We start from the raw sequence: 16,806 nt of genomic DNA, 5'->3' as shown, positions 1-16,806 counted from the left end.
ACAACAAAAAAAAGAATCAGGGTTAGGTAAGGAACACTAGGGCAGAAGAAAGATATTTTTCCTTATAAGCCTTAAAGTAGTATTTCACTCTAAAATGTACATGGATTACTATGACTTGATTTTATTTTTTAATGGCTTCCAATTTGCATGGCTTTATCTCAGCCAAATCAGTCGCATAATATTAGTAATGTCCTTGGGCACTGCTCAGCAATAGCTGAGCAAAGCACTTTGAGCAAACTGTAGGAAAAAGAACAACTTGAACCAAAAACTATGGAATTTATCCTGACTTATGTCTTTCAGCACTCTGAGCAAAAAACCTAGAAAATTCCTAATTTCCTGGAAAGTACCTGTGACCTAGAGAGGAAGGAGACTGCTTCTAATACTTAGGAACTAGAGTCTGAACAAGGTAAGTGTCACAGGTTCAAATAGTTGGTCTACCTTGATCAGTGCTACCACAAATAAATTTTGTTCAGTGTATTAGTTCCGGGTGAAAAGTGACATGGGCAAAGTCAGGATGACAAGAAAGATTTTGACTTGTTTAGGGAATAGAAAGTAGCTTAGATTGGCTGAAAGGATAAGATAGAGGGAATCTAACTGGAAATAAAGTAAGAATCACAGGTCAGTATTTGATAATTAATGGAAGACCACTGAACACTGTTGAACAGCAAAGTGACAAAGAGCAAAGTATACTTTTTCACTGAGTTTTCAAAAGTGGTTGGTATTCAGTGAAGTTCAAGGAAAGTATTATCAGAACAGTGAAGCTCAAGGAAAGTATTATCAGAACCAATCCATATCTAGGACTGTGGTAGGACACTTGAGGCTCTCAGGTAGAAAGTGCAAGGAGGCACTCATTCTCAGGGTCAATCAAGTGACCATACACTTGCAAAAATTTGAATGCGTCCTTAAATTTTCCACTTGCACAACCCTTAGTATCCTTATTTTGTGGGCAAAGTACCACATTCGCCTCAACTATAATAGCCAAAAAGTGGAAACAACCCCAAATGTCTATCAGCTGGTGAACAGATAAATAAAATGTGTTATACTCATACAGTAGAATAAGGAATATTTTTCAGCCACAAAAAGGAATGAAATACTGATACATGCCACAACATGGATAAACCTTGAAAATATGCTGAGTGAAAAAAGCTAGATCACATAATGATAACTTATGATTCCATTTGTATGTAATGTTCAGAATGGGTAAATCTATAGGGACAGAAGTAAATTAGTAAGAGTTGCCAAGGGCTGGGGTTGTAGGTAGAAATGAGGAGTGATTGCTAATGGATATAGTTTCTTTTGGGGATGATAAAAATGTAATAAAACTGATTACACTGACAGTTGTACAACTATAAATATACTAAAAACTTTTAAATTACACATTAAATGGGTGAATTATATACTTTGTGAATTATATCTCAATAAAACTGTTATTTTATTTTATTTTTTAAAGTTAATTTATTTATTTTGAGAGAGAGAGAGCAAGCGCAAGCAGGGGAGGGGCAAAGAGAGAGGGAGGGAGAGCAAATCCCAAGCAGGCTCTACACTGTCAGCACAGAGCTCAATTCGGGGCTCGAACTCACAAATGATGAGATCATGACCTGAGCCGAAATCAAGAGTCAGACACAACCAACTGAGCCACCCAGGTGCCCCTAAAACTGTTATTTTAAAAACAGGCATTTAGGTAACTATTGAAAGAAGAAATAAAAAAGATGAGAGTCACCATGAAGTAAGAACTTCAAATTGAATTTTAAAAACAAGTTATGTCTTTTCATGAATTTGTAGAATAGGCATAGGAAAGGCAACTGTAAATCAGACTTCTATAGATTGCCCAGTTAAAATAATGGCCAGAATTTCATTGAGATTTCCTACTCAAAATAACTTGTGATGTGGCAATTTGTGGTTTAAACATTGGTTAAAACATGAATAATATAAATGTGTATTTTCAATATCAGTAAATACTCTAAAAGTCAGAGGTGTCTAGAACTTACTTTTGTAATTACAAAGTTTCTTATTTCAATTCTGTGAAATAACTAGAGGTTTCCTTAGACCTGGTAGGCCCCAACTAAAATAACACTTCTTTGGGGTGCCTGAGTGGCTTAGTCGGTTGAGCATCCAACTTCGGCTCCGGTCATGATCTCACAGTCCGTGGGTTCAAGCCCCGCGTCAGGCTCTGTGCTGTCAGTTAGGAGCCTGGAGCCTGCTTCGAATTCTGTGTGTCTCTCTCTCTGCCCCTCCCCCACTCATGCTCTGTTTCTATCAAAAAATTAATAAATGTTGAAAAATGTTTAAATAAATAAACAAACAGACAGACAGACAGACAGACAGACAGACACTGCTTTGGGGCACCTGGGTGGCTCAGTTGGTTAAGTATCCCACTCTTAATTTTGGCTCAGGTCACAATCTCATGGTAGTGAGATCGAACCCCATGTAGGTTCCACACTGAACATGGGACCTGCTTGGAATTCTCTCTCTCCCTCTGTTCTGTCCCTCCTCAGCTTGTTCTCTTTCTCTCTCTCTCTCTCTCTCTCTCTCTGTGTCTCTCTCTCTCTCTCTCAAAATAATGAAAGAAGGAAAGAAAGAAAGAAAGATAGATTCTGCCTCTCTCTGGGGTTTCCCAACACTGAAAGAACACGTGGGAATTTCCAATTGTCCACAAACTCTTTTCTTGTCTTCACTGACCACGAGTAAAGATAAATAAAGGCTGAAAGAAACAGCAAAAAAAGATCAAGAAACTTATTTTCTTCTGGCACCATACAGCTTTGACTGGGGTCAACATTCAGGACAGGATGCACCACCAAAGGAAGTGGATCTGCACAGAAACAACAGCTGAGCCCAGGTCAGAAATGAGACAATGGCACACAAACAAAGAGAAAGTTCTGTTTCTATAGATAATGGATTTTTCTACAAGCCTGACTATGAAACTACTGTACTGTCTAAAAGATATCTATTTAGAAATTTCTTCTCACGAGAAAAAACTTTTTCTTCTGGGAATTTCAAATAAGTCATTGAATTCCTGCTGGCTTTATATTAAAAACCTACCTTTCATGTCACAAGAAAAAATGAACCTACATACCAGGTCAAAATACGACCAACAAAAATATTCCACAAGAGTCCAATATAGTCTTATCCTCAGGTTCTGTTTTCATTTCAAAACCCAAATGCTATTCGAAAAATATGCTTTGTAGAAAATGCTTCTTGCTTTCAACATGGTACAGGAAGGTACTTTGCTAAGAGAAAGTGCTTAAATACTGAAATATGGATTTCAGAAAAGTTCATTCATTGCACACCAACAACAGGGTTATATTTCCTATTTGCAAAAAGCTAAGTAATGAATATAATACCTTTTTTCTCAAAAGCCACTTGCCTATAGAGCACATTTTTATAGCCAAACAGAAAGAAATAAGAAAAACTCTAAAACAGTAACAGAAGATTAAAAACATTGTTGTATATCCTACAATCATATAAATATTGATGTTTGTGTCTGATATAAATGAGAGAGAGAGAGAGAAAAAGTTCACAAATTTAGTATATGGCACTGTCCCCAAAACAAAAATAAAGAATTTGGATAGCCTTTTCTACAGATGTACTCCGTAGAAGAAAAAGGACTAAAAAGTGAACCTCAGAGGTGCTAGGTGCCTCAGTCAGTTAAACATCTGACTCTTGATTTCCACTCAGGTCACGATCTCACAGTTCGTGAGATTGAGCTCTACATGGTGCTCTGTGAGGACAGTGTGGGGCTTGCTTGGGATTCTCTCCCCCCCGCCCCACCCCTCCCCTGCTCACTCTGTCTCTCTCAAAAAAAAAAAACATTTTAAAAAAAGTAAACCTCAAGGTGAATTCTACTTTCCCACTAATTCTCATTAAACATAAAAAATGTGTCCATATTTTTAATATCAATAGACAAACCTATAATTTTAGTGAAGATGTGATCAAGCTGGTGATTGGCTCAACATTAACCTGAACATTAGAATTTATCTTCAATATTATTTCTTCTGGGAACAATATTGTTTTTCTACAAGCTAAATGTTCCTTTTAGCACTTCACGTTATTTTCCCAGCTCCATACCCATACCATTCCTACTCATCCCAATGCTCAGCAATCTCTTCTATGTCTGGAAAATCCCTTAATACTCACAGCTCCCAGAATGTTATCCTTGTCAGCCTCTGCCTTCCCTTGCCTTTTCAATGATGCCTTTCACTTATAGGCACATCCAAACCTCAATAGGACAGTGAATTTATCAGCAGCTATCAACAATGGAAAGGGTCTGGAATGGGGTGGGGAGTTTCATGCGTGACCAGCAGTTCATGGATTCCCTACCTGCTATACTTAGCCATTTTGACATAACCTTTAAGGCAGACACCCTATCTTGGTATTCTTTTCAGTGCTATCCATTGGCATTTTATACACCGATGGAAATGTTCCATATCTGCACTGTCCAATATAATAGCCACATGTGACTATATGGCTCGTACAACTGAAGAGACGAGTTTTTACCCTTATTTAATTTTTTAAATATTTTTTAGTGGCACCTGGGTGGCTCAGTCAGTTGAACGTCTGACTTCGGCTCAGGTCATGATTTCACAGCTCATGAGTTGGAGCCCTGCATCGGGCTCTGTGCTGACAGCTCAGAGCCTGGAGCCTGCTTCAGATTCTGTGTCTCCCTCTCTCTCTCTACCCCTCCCCCACTCATGCTCTGTCTCTCTCTCTCTCTCTCTCTCTCTCTCTCTTAAAAATAAATAAACATTCCAAAAAAATTTTTTTTAATATTTTTTAAATGTTTATTTAAAAACACTCAATAATCACTCTGAAAGTAAACGGACAAAATGTTCCAAACAAAAGACATAGGGTAAGGCACCTGGGTGGCTCAGTCATTAAGCATCTGACTATGGCTCAGGTCATGATCTCACAGTTCATGAGTTCAAGTCCCACATCAGGTGAGCTCGAGTTCCACTTCGGGTGAGCACAAGCCCCACTTTGGCTGAGCTCGAGACTTGCTTCTGGTGAGCTGAAGCCCTGCTTCAGGTGAACAAAAACCCTGTTTCAGGTGAACAGGAGCCCCACTTTGGGTGAGCCCCCCTTTCTCTTTCTCTCTCTCTACACCTCCTGGGATTCTCCTTTCTCTCTGCCCCTTGCTCACTTGTGCCCTTTCTCTCTCAAAAAAAAAAAAACAAAAAAAAAAAACAAAAAAAAAAACCACACACACACATAGGGTATGTCAGAATGGATGGAAAAACAAGATCCATCTATACGCTGCCTACCAGAGACTAATTTTAGACCCAAAGACACCTACAGATTAAAAGTGAAAGGATGGAGAACCATCTATCACACTATGCTAACAGAGGTCAAAAGAAAGCCAAAGTAGCCATACTTGTATCAGACAAACTAGATTTTAAAACAAAGACTGTAAATGAGATGAAGAAGGGCATTATATCATAATTAAGGGATCTACCCATCAAGAAGATCTAACAATTATAGGGGTGCCTGGGTGGCTCAGTTGGCTAAGCATCCAACTTCGCCTCAGGTCATGATCTCACAGTGAAAGACTCACCCTCAATGGGGAAAAACTGAGAGCTTTCCCTCTAAGGTCAGGAACATGACAGGGATGTCCACTCTCACCATTGCTGTTCAACATAGTACTGGAAGTCCCAGCCTCAGCAATCAGACAACAAAACAAACTAAAAGGCATCCAAATTGCCAAAGGAGAAGACAAACTTAAACTCTTTGCAGATGACATAATACTCTACGTCAATAACCTGAAAGACTCCACCAAAAAACTGAACTATCAGCTAGAACTGATACGAGAATTCAGCAGTCACAAAATATAAAATCAATGTACAGAAATCAGTTGCATTTTTAAACACCAATATTGAGGGGCGCCTGGGTGGCGCAGTCGGTTAAGCGTCCGACTTCAGCCAGGTCACGATCTCGCGGTCCGTGAGTTCGAGCCCCGCGTCAGGCTCTGGGCTGATGGCTCGGAGCCTGGAGCCTGTTTCCGATTCTGTGTCTCCCTCTCTCTCTGCCCCTCCCCCGTTCATGCTCTGTCTCTCTCTGTCCCAAAAATAAATAAAAAACGTTGAAAAAAAAAAAAATTTAAACACCAATATTGAAGCAGCAGAAAGAGAAATCAAGGAATTTATCCCATTTACAATTGCACCAAAAACCATAAGATACCTAGGAATAAACCTAACTAAAGAGGCAAAAGATCTGTACACTGAAAATTATAGAAAGCTTATGAAAGAAATTGAAGAAGACAGAAAGATATGGAAAAACATTCCATGCTCTTGGATTGGAAGAACAAATACTGTTAAAATTTTGATACTACCCAAAAGCAATCTCTACATTCAATGCAATCCCTATCAAAATACCAGCATCCTTCACAGAGCTAGAACAAACAATCCTAAAATTTGTATGGAACCAGAAAAAGACCCCAGATAGCCAAAGTCATGTTCAAAAAGAAAATCAAAGCTGGAGGCATCACAAATCAGGACTTCAAGCTGTATTACAAAGCTGTAATCACCAAGACAGTATGGCACTAGGCACTAAAACAGAAACATAGATCAATGGAACAGAATACAGAAGCCAGAAACGGACCCACAAATGTATGGCCAACTAATCTTTGAAAAAGCAAGAAAGAGTATCTAAGGGAAAAAAGACAATCTCTTCAGCAAATGGTGCTGGGAAAACTGGACCGCAACATGCAGAAGAATGACCCTAGACCACTTTCTTACACCATACACAAAAATAAATTCAAAATGGATGAAAGACCTAAATGTAAGACAGGAACCATCAAAATCCTACAGGAGAAAACAGGCAGCAACCTTTTGACCTTGGCTACAGCAACTTCTTCCTAGTTATGTCTCCAGAGGCAAGGGAAATAAAAACAAAAATAAACAATTGGGACCTCATGAAGATAAAAAGCTTCTGCACAAAAAGGAAATAATCAACAAAACTAAAGGCAACCAATGGAGTAGGAGAAGATATTTGCAAATGACATATTGGATAAAGGTTAGTATCCAAAATCTATAAAGAACTTCTCAAATTCAACATCCAAAAAACAAATAATCCAGTGAAGAAATGGGCAGAAGACATAAATAGACACTTTTCCAAAGAAGACATCCACATGGCTGACAGACACATGAAAAGATGCTCCCTATCACTCATCATCAGAAAAACACAAATCAAAACTATGATGAAATACCACCTCACACTGTCAGAATGGCTAAAATTAACAACTCAGCGAACAACAGATGTTGGTGAGGATGTGGAGAAACAGGAACCCTTTTGCACTGTTGGTGGGAATGCAAACTGGTGCAGCCACTCTGGAAAATAGTATGGAGGTTGCTCAAAAAATGAAAAATAGAATTACCCTACAACCCACCAATAGCACTACTAGGTATTTATCCAAAGAATACAAAAATGCTGATTCAAAGGGGCACATGTACCCCAATGTTTACAGCAGCACTATCAACAATAGCCAAATTATGGAAATAGCACAAAGGTCCATTGACTAATAAGTGGATACAGAAGATATGTAGTATGGGGCGCCTGAGTGGCTCAGTCAGGGGCGCCTGGGTGGCTCGGTCATCTGAGCATCTGATTCTCGATTTTGGCTCAGGTCACCATCTCACAATTCAAGTCCCGCGTCAGCCTCTACACTGGCAGCACAGAGCCTGGTTGGAATTCTTTCTCTCTCTCCCTCTCTCTCTCTGTCTCTCTCTCTCTCTGTCTGCCTCTCCCCTGCTTGCACTCTCTATAAACAAACACACATTTAAAAAAAAGATGAGATACACACACACACACACACACATACAATGGAATACTACTTGACTTGGCAATCAAAAAGAATGAAATCTTGCCATTTGCAACAATGTGGATGGAACCAGAGTATATTACGCTAAGAGAAATAAGTCAAAGAAAGACAAATATCGTATGATTTCATTCATATGTAGAATTTAAGAAAACACAAAAGATGAACATAAGGGAAGAGAAGGAAAAATAAGATAAAAAGAGGGAGGGAGGCAAACCATAAGAGACTTTTAAAGACAGAACAAACTGAGGATTGCTGGAAGGGAGGTGAGTGAGAGGATGAGCTAATGATTGATGGGCATTAAGGAGGGCACTTGTTGGGATGAGCACTGGGTAAGTGATGAATCACTGGGTTTTACTCCTGAAACCAATAGTACACAGTATGTTAACTAACTTGAATTTAAATAAAGAAATATTTTTAAAATTAAAAAAAAAAATCTTTTTTAAAAAAGAAAAAGACAGATAGCCACCCAAACACCCTGTGAGCATAAAGATTTTAGTATATCAGGGAGCCTGGGTGGCTCAGTCAGTTAAGTATCCAACTCTTGATCTCTGTTGGGGTAATGATCTCACAGTTCATGAGATCAAGTCCTGTGTCAGGCTCTGCGCTGACAGCATGAAGCCTGCTTGGGATTTTCTCTCTATCTCTACCCTTACCCGCCTTTGCACACATGCACACTGTCTCCCTCTCAAAAATAAATAAATAGGGGCACCTGGGTGGCTCAGTCAGTTAAGCCTCCAACTTTAGCTCAGGTTGTGATCTTGCAGTTTGTGAGTTCGAGCCCTGCACTGGGTTCTGTGCTGACAGCTCAGAGCCTGGAGCCTGCTTCAGATTCTGTGTCTCCCTCTCTCTCTGCCCCTCTCCTGCTCACAATTTGTGTGTGTGTGTCTTTCTCTCTCAAAAATAAATAAATGGTAAATAAATAAACAAACATTAAAAAACATTTTATTATATCAATAGATACCATAGACAACGCAACACATTAGAGAAAATATGTGCTCTCTCTATATATAAATGTAAATATAAATGACTTTTTTAAAAAAGTGTATGCTTCCACATACATATAAAGAGTTCTTGTTAATCAAAAGGTAAAAGAAAAAGTTTTAAAAAAAAGTCAGGGGTGCCTGTGTGGTTCCAGTGGGTTAAGCCTCAGTCAATTTTGGCTCTGTTCATGATCTCACAGTTCATGGGATCATGGCCTGCATCAGGCTCTGCACGGACAGCATGGAGCCTGCTTAGGATTCTCTCTCTCCCTCTCTCTATGCCCCCACCCCACTCACACTCTGTCTCTCAAAATAAATAAATAAACTTAAAAAAAAAATAACAAAATTTAAAAAGTCACAGGATAGAATAAACAGTTTCACAGAAAGAAATAGTCAATAAAGAAATTAAAATATGCTCAAACTCACAAGTAACCTGAAAACTGCAAATTTTCTACCCATCATATTAGTAAAAATGTACAAGATTGATAATACCAAGTGTTGGCAAGTATGTAAGGATATAGGCACTTTCATAATCTGCTAGTGGAATGCATAATAGTACACAGACTCTATGAAAAGCAGATTGGCAGTATCTTTGAAAATATACATACCTTTCAAGCAATAATTATAGCCACTACTCTACAGGTATTCTAGAACATCAATCCAAGAGAAAGAATAAGGGATGTCATTTTGGTTGGTAAATGCAAAAATCTTGGACAACTTAAATGTCCATCAATAAAAAAAAAAAAAAAAGGTTAAGTAAATTACAAAAAATCAAAAGGAAATAGAATCAGCTGTTAAAAAGTGTATATTGACAGAATGAGATCTTATAGGCACATAGCTAAGTTTTAAAAAAGAGAAAGAGCTGCAAGGGTACCTGGGTGGCTCAGTCAGTTAACCATCTGACTTTTGGTTTCAGCTCAAGTCATAATCTCAGAGTTCAGGAAAGTGAGCCTTGTGTCAGGCTCTGTACTGACAGCAAGGACCCTGCTTGGGATTCTCCTCACCCTCTCTGCCCCTCCCTTACTCCCACTCACTCTCTCTCATAATAAATAAACTTTTAAAAAAGTGTTTTTAATTTAAAAATAAATAGGGGCACCTGGGTGGTTCAATCGCTTAAGCGTCCAACTTCGGCTCAGGTCATGATCTCATAGTTTGTGAGTTGGACAAAGTCAGCTCTGTGCTGATAGCTCACAGTCTGAAGCCTGCTTCAGATTCTGTGTCTCTGTCTCTTTCTGCCCCCCCCCCACTCTGTCTTTCTCTCTCAAAAATAAACATTTAAAAAAAATTGGGGGTGGGGGAATGCAAGCTGGTGCAGCCACTCTAGAAAACAGTATGGAGGTTCCTCAAAAAACTAAAAATAGAACTACCCTATGACCCAGCAATTACACTACTAGGTATTTATCCAAGGGATACAGGTGTGCTGTTTCGAAGGGACATTTGCATCCCAATGTTTATAGCAGCACTATCAACAATAGCCAAAGTATGGAAAGAGCCCAAATGTCCATCGATGGATGAATGGATAAAGAAGATGTGGTATATATATATATATATATATATATATATATATATATATATATACACACACACACAATGGAGTATTACTTGGCAATCAAAAAGAATGAAATCTTGCCATTTGCAACTATGTGGATGGAACTGGAGGCTATTATGCTAAGTGAAATTAGTCAAAGAAAGACGAATATCATATGACTTCACTCATATGAGAACTTTAAGAGACAAAAAAGATGAACATAAGGGAAGGGAAACAAAAATCATATAAAAACAGGGAGAGGGACAAAACATGAGAGACTCTTAAATATGGAAAACAAACAGAGGGTTACTGGAGGGATTGTGGGAGGGGGGATGGGCTAAATGGGTAAAGGGCATTAAGGAATCTACTCCTGAAATCATTGTTGCACTATATGCTAATTTGGATGTAAATTAAAAAAATAAAATAAATAAAATTAAAATTACAAAAATTTTAATAAACAAATAAATAAAATCTTGGAGCATCTGGCTAGCTCAGTCATAAGAGCATGCTATTCTTGATCTTGGGGTTGTGAGTTTGAGCCCCACGCTGGGTGTAGTGATTACTTAAAAAATAAAATCTTTAAAAATTTTTTTTCAAGTCTTTTGAAGAAGAATAAACACTGAAGAGAAGAAAGAAAAATAAATATGGAAAAATGTTCAATTTCACAGGCAAAGAAATGGAAATTTAAAGTGAGATAGCACTTTTCACCTATCATGTAAACTGTTTTTAGTTTGTTCAATGTCTATTTACTATTGCTGATATAAGTGCTGGGAAATTAATACTTTTTCCCACACATCCCTGGAGGAGTATAAATGGACAGAACCTTTCCAAGAGGTATGTGTATAAAAGTAGAAGAAAAGATCTTCAGGCTCTCCTGTGGAGATTCAGAGTTAAAGAACACTTTTCGACCATTATCCTCTTTACACATCGGCGGTTACTCTTTCAGTTTTCAACCCTCTGGGGCAGAAGTTCCATGCTCTGCCCTCAAGGCTCTTCCTCTCATTACACTCTTACTCTAAACCTTTCTTAGAAAAATGTCTCAATGCCTAAAAATAATTCACATAAAAAACATGGGCACCCAGCCCACTTAGTTAAAAGGTGTTAGAAAACAGAATCTTATTCACACCCACATGTTTGTGGAGCCTACAGATGAGGGACTGCTGCAGAAAGTCAACTCAATGAAAAATCTGACCTGACTCACCTTCAAATGTGTATGTATTTCTTAATAATATTAGGTATTACAACATAGTTGTATCCCTCCACATTTTTCTTAATGTTTATTTATTTTTGAGAGAGAGGGAACATGCAAGCACTAGTTGGGGAGGGGCAGAGAGAGGGAGCCAGAGGATCCAAAGCAGGCTCACTGACAGAGAGCCCAATGCGGTGCTCATCCTCACAAGCCCTGAGATCATGATGTGAGCCAAACTCAGATGCTTAACCAGCTGAGCCACCGAGGCTCCCCCCTCCACTTTTTTTTAAGGCATATAAACATTTATTAAAATGGGTCAATAATGCAGCTAGACACAGAAAAATGAAACAGTAATATAATAAACCAAATGTAAGAAGCCTCTGAATGAACTATGCATTTATCCTAAGTATCAGTAAGAAGTATAAGTACAGTAGAAGGGAAACAAGTCATCAGTTTGTACTCTCATCTATCAATAGCCTCCTGACAACTCTGGTTTCCTGAAATTAGCTGAGAGCATCTATAACTCAATGCATAGTGATTATTAAATATAATTTGGCAATGTGGTACAGTAGAAGAAACACTTAATTAGAAATCAGGACACCTGGGACATTGCAGCCGTGTGACTTTGGCAAGTCACTTAAAAGTTCCTGTTGCCTTGGGGCATCTGGGTGGCTCCATGGGTTGAGCATTTGACTCTTGATTTCAGATTTCAGCTCAGGTCATAATATTGCAATTTGTAAGATCGAGCCCTATGTCAGGCTTTGCACTGACAGTGTGGATCCTGCTTGGAAATCTCTCTCTCTCCCCCTCTCTCTCTGCCCCTTCCCCACTCTGTCATGTGTGCATGCATGCACTCTCTCAAAATAAATATACTTAAAAAAAAGTCTGAATGCAAGTATATAAATACATGTGACATGTATATATTTTTCTTAATACAAAAAAAAAGCAGCATAAAATGTTTAAATCTCTTAAAGTCTGTTGTAATAACATTTGCTCTATACTGCATATGAATATAATCATTTCCATTATTAAAATGATCACTTTCTAGAAGATTGCAAATGTTAACAATTGCTTGTTATGACTATTTTCCCAAGCATAGCTCCCTATACAATTATATACAACATGAATATGGCAATTTACTCAATTCTCTGTTCAACAACATAAACTCATACTTAGCATCATGTTAATATTCAAATTAGTTCCCATATGTAGTGTAAACATTTGAGGGAGAAAAAATATATGAACAAAGACACAGAGGTTGAATTCTGATCTTCTGGCCAATTCTACCTTCAATCTCTGCCCCACCCCAATCTCAAGGTACTCTCTCTGCAAAAGAAAGGAATCTTGCTTAGGTTTTTCCAATCACATATATTTCCAATTCCAATCCCTAATCTGACATTTACTAGCTCTATGATCTTTAGCAACTTCCTTAATTTTTTGTTTAAAATTGAAGCACTAGGACCAGCTGAAGAGCAGAATGTTATGAAGATAAAATGAGATAATGTGCCTGGCACATTAATAATCAGTCAAAAATTTTAGTTATTATGCTTATTATTGACTTAAGAACATACAGTGATATTTAAGAGTACCAAAAAAAGACTTAAATCACAAGCTGACTTGTGAATTTTGTCATTATAACTTTTATCTCTTCTGAGAAACATAATATGTATTCTATTAATGCAGCATAGTTTAGAATTTGTTTAGTATTTTGTAATTTTTAAAATTATTTCTTCCTTTATAATCTTGTCAACCAGGAAAACTCCTGAGGGCCAGAATCTTGTTTCATGAGCTTGTGTGCACATACTGTGCTTTTTTTTTTTTTTTTTTTTTTTTGAGAGAGAGAGCGCACATATAATTGGGGGGGGGGGGCGCGCAGGGCAGAGAAAGAGAATGAATCTCATGAATCTCAAGCAGGCTCCAAGCTCAGAGCCTGCCATGGGGTCCATCCCATGATCCTGGGATCATGACTTGAGCCAAATCAAGAGTCAGACACTCAACGACTAAACCACCCACCTGCCCCTATATTGTGCTTATTACATTGTAATTATTTGTTTCTCTGTCACTCTACCTAGGTTCTGAGCATTGCAAGGCAGAGAGCAAAGCTTACCCCTATTTGTATCCTAAAAGCTTAGTCATGATACAAAATAGGTCTCAGTAAATGTTTGTTGAATGGATAAATGAATGAATTACTCTCACCCCTCCCCTCAATGCCTTACACAGTACTCCACACATAATAGGAACTCAGTAAAGCTCTTTAATGGATCCATGCAGAAATCATTTGGACCCAACCACATAAAGCTGTATCTTGCCTCAGAAAGGCTTTAAAGTGTAGCTACTAATATTACAAATTAAAACTTTTAGTCTAACACATATCAAATAAATAGGTTCAATGACTAACCACATCAAGGGTAGTGCCAGAAGGATTTAAAAGCCATTATTCTAATTAATGAATTTGTGAACCTCAAATGGAAAAATCCAGTTACATAATCAAAAGAGGTTATCCCCTAAAAATGTATACCTACAAAAGACAGTAAGAAAAATTATCAGATAGTTTGTAATTGTTTTTATGCCTGAATTGAAGCCATTGTTTTCAGTAGAAATAAGAGTTCAGGAGCAAAGTGGTCCAACCTCATCTCCACAAAACAGTTCTGAAACTGAGAAACTAAATATTTTGCCCTCTCCTTGATTTTAACTCCTGGGAGACTCACTTTATTCCCAGATTAGCAGATATTCAAAACTTGTTCTATCTCCTAAAATAAAACTTCATCCATTTCTTAAAAGGCAAATAACCTGAATATGCGCACTTTGGGAACACTAGGTTTTATATTCAAGTTAACTAAAACTATCCCTAGTGTTCAGCCTTCTGCTGCAGCAGTAGAAACACTTTCCTTAGTTTTTAAATTACATTCGTGGAAGGCTTAAGTGTCGTGCTGCACATTCTTTCACTGTATCAGCTAAACTGGTTTTACACTGCATATATAATTTCAAAAGTACACCGTAAAGGAATTCTATACTTGAATGAATCTGGGAAGAAACGTGATCTCAGCACACACACACCCCTTCTTTCAACTCAATACGCTCCAGAGGAAGTACATCTTAGGGGTTTTTTTCCTAAAGAATTTCTCTCCCGTCCCCACCCCACACTTTATTTTACAGCAGCAATCATTCATTATCCCACTCAACAGTCTCTCCGCAAAGAACCTTTCCAACTAATCCTAGTTCACCAGGACCCTACTTCTACATCTTACAGTCCGTGGGGGATTTCTTTGGAAGGGACAAGTGGTGGTGGAGGTCCGGGACGCCACCATTCCCGCCACGCCATTTAGGACCCAGGTCCTGGCGCGCAGTCCTATTCCAGCTTTCGGCGGACCCCGTGAGCCGCGAAGGGTCCGACACAGTCCCCCAGTCCTCACCAGCGCAAAGCAAACCGGGCCCAACCTCTGTGCTCCCATTCAATATACCCTCCACCTCGCGGTACCCCATTTCTTCCCACTTACTCCTCGATGTGGTCCGGTCCCTTTATCCAGTTCTGAGTCCGCGTAACCCTCTTCCTTCCAACGCACACCCTTCCACACTCCGGCCCCTGCCCCTTGAACCCTACTACACCGCCGTCCCTCCCACTGGACCTCACGGCAGCTCTAGCCCTCCGAGTGCCCTAGTGCAGACCTGCGCCAGGTCCCTTTTACCCACCGGACCTGGGTCCTCTCCAACACGTCACACTTGGGCCCGTTATTCCCGACCTACCCCCACCACCAGGGCTACCCCCTGCACCCCCGTTACCTCCGACCCCGCCCCCCTGAGGGTGTCGCACTCACAGTTCCTGCCGCCGCATCCTTAACCGCCGCGGCTGCTATAGCTACGGGGAGCCAAGGCAACCAGCTCTCGCGACACTTTCCTCAGCTAACGGCGAGAACGGCCGAGAAGAACCTCTAGCAAGAAAGTAAACGAGTCGGGCTTGAGAAGGCTAAGTATATCTCGCGATAGTAGTGTGTAAAATGGCGGCCGCCAGGCGTTAGGGGCGGCCTGGAAAAGTCTGGTAGTGGGTGAGGGCAAAGAAGAACGTGTATCGAAGGAGTCGGAAAACTATTGCAGGGGGGAACGGGTTGACCTGGGGGAAGTTAGTATGGCGAACCCTACACTGGAATAGCTTTAGGGATGTGGCCTTGTTTGCTCCAAGTGCCTCAAAGTTAGAGCAGTGACGCCTTTAGTTCCGTTTTCCTGGCATTTTCCTTATGCATGAGGAGTTAGAGATGGAGCAAGACAGATGTTGATCTTACCGTCTCCTCGTAACCTTCCTTCAGGAAATTTTCATCCGTTCTTCTCACACTGCTTTGCACATGGTATTTGGTTTCACAGAAATAATTTGTTTATTCACGAGTTCCCCACCCCTATCAGTTCGCCAGACCAAAATAGGAAATGAAAGGTTTTTTTGTGTGTTTTGTTTTGTATTTTTAATTGAACATAAGCACAGGTGTTTGGCCTTGGATGCGGAAGGGGACCGCATTGGTGTATGACTTGAACTTTGCACTTGTTGCTTGCAGCTCTGTGGACACATCCTTAATTCCTGACTCACAAAACTTAGTTGTAGGGCTTTCTCAAGCTCTCAGACAACTGTAAATGCAGACTGAGAAGCATCTGGAACAGAAGATGGATTTAAAGAACGTAGTGGAGGTTGGTTGGAAAGTAGTGAGTTATTTTAATTGGTTATTCACAGTCAGTTACAGATCGAACTTACTCTCTTTTTCTCCTTCTCACTACTGCACTGGACTTAAAAACAGAACAACAACAACAACAACAAAAGTTGGTGAACAAGGAAGAGTAAAACAGGAAGTAATTTTTTGGAATTGTTTCCCCCAACTTTAAGGGTAGGCGCTTAATAATTATTTTATGGTTAACTGAAATCTCTATGTCTCATGAAGGTTGTTATGTGTCTTTGTACAGCTGATGTCTCACACAATACCTGGTATACAGTAGGCACTCAATAAACATTTGTTAAAGGAATATAGTCCTTAACTTTGGTGAAGGACTCACAGAGTTTTAAGCATGAAAATCTGATGGAAATTGTGAACCCATATCCAGATCCTGTCTGTGCTCTACCCATATTCCTTCAGCCCACCCCAGAGCTTACTACAGCCTTGATAGATAGTGCAGGTCCATACCTTCCTACCTCAAACACCTGTGTATTTCTTTGCCTGGAAGTGCCAGCAGAGTTAAAATTCCCAGTAGCAATCTGCAACCAAAGAAAGATGGCATTTGGTGGCTAAATACTACAGTTCCTCATCCCCTCAGTGGGGCAATT

The 16,806-nt window shown here is 39.5% G+C and overlaps 1 protein-coding gene across 5 annotated transcripts in view; it reads right to left on the bottom strand.

Moving 5' to 3' along the window:
• The window catches only part of USP54 (ubiquitin specific peptidase 54), a 133,473-nt gene extending 118,030 nt beyond the window's left edge, over window positions 1–15,443 (bottom strand). For 3 of the 5 annotated variants that reach the window (XM_078434389.1, XM_078434387.1, XM_078434384.1), the window contains exon 1: window positions 15,005–15,268. The gene's annotated coding sequence lies outside the window, so the exon portion shown is untranslated. Of the gene's footprint in view, window positions 1–15,004; window positions 15,269–15,322 lie in introns of those variants that run through there. The other 2 variants (XM_078434390.1, XM_078434385.1) reach the window with 2 other exon arrangements.
• Window positions 15,444–16,806: the final 1,363 nt, after the last annotated feature.

Source organism: Panthera onca, chromosome D2 (genome assembly GCF_046562875.1).
Source record: "Panthera onca isolate mPanOnc1 chromosome D2, mPanOnc1 haplotype 2, whole genome shotgun sequence".
Classification (NCBI taxonomy): Eukaryota; Metazoa; Chordata; class Mammalia; order Carnivora; family Felidae; genus Panthera; species Panthera onca.
The sequence above is the reverse complement of the archived record's forward strand: the minus strand, read 5'-3'. Positions and strand labels throughout refer to the sequence as shown.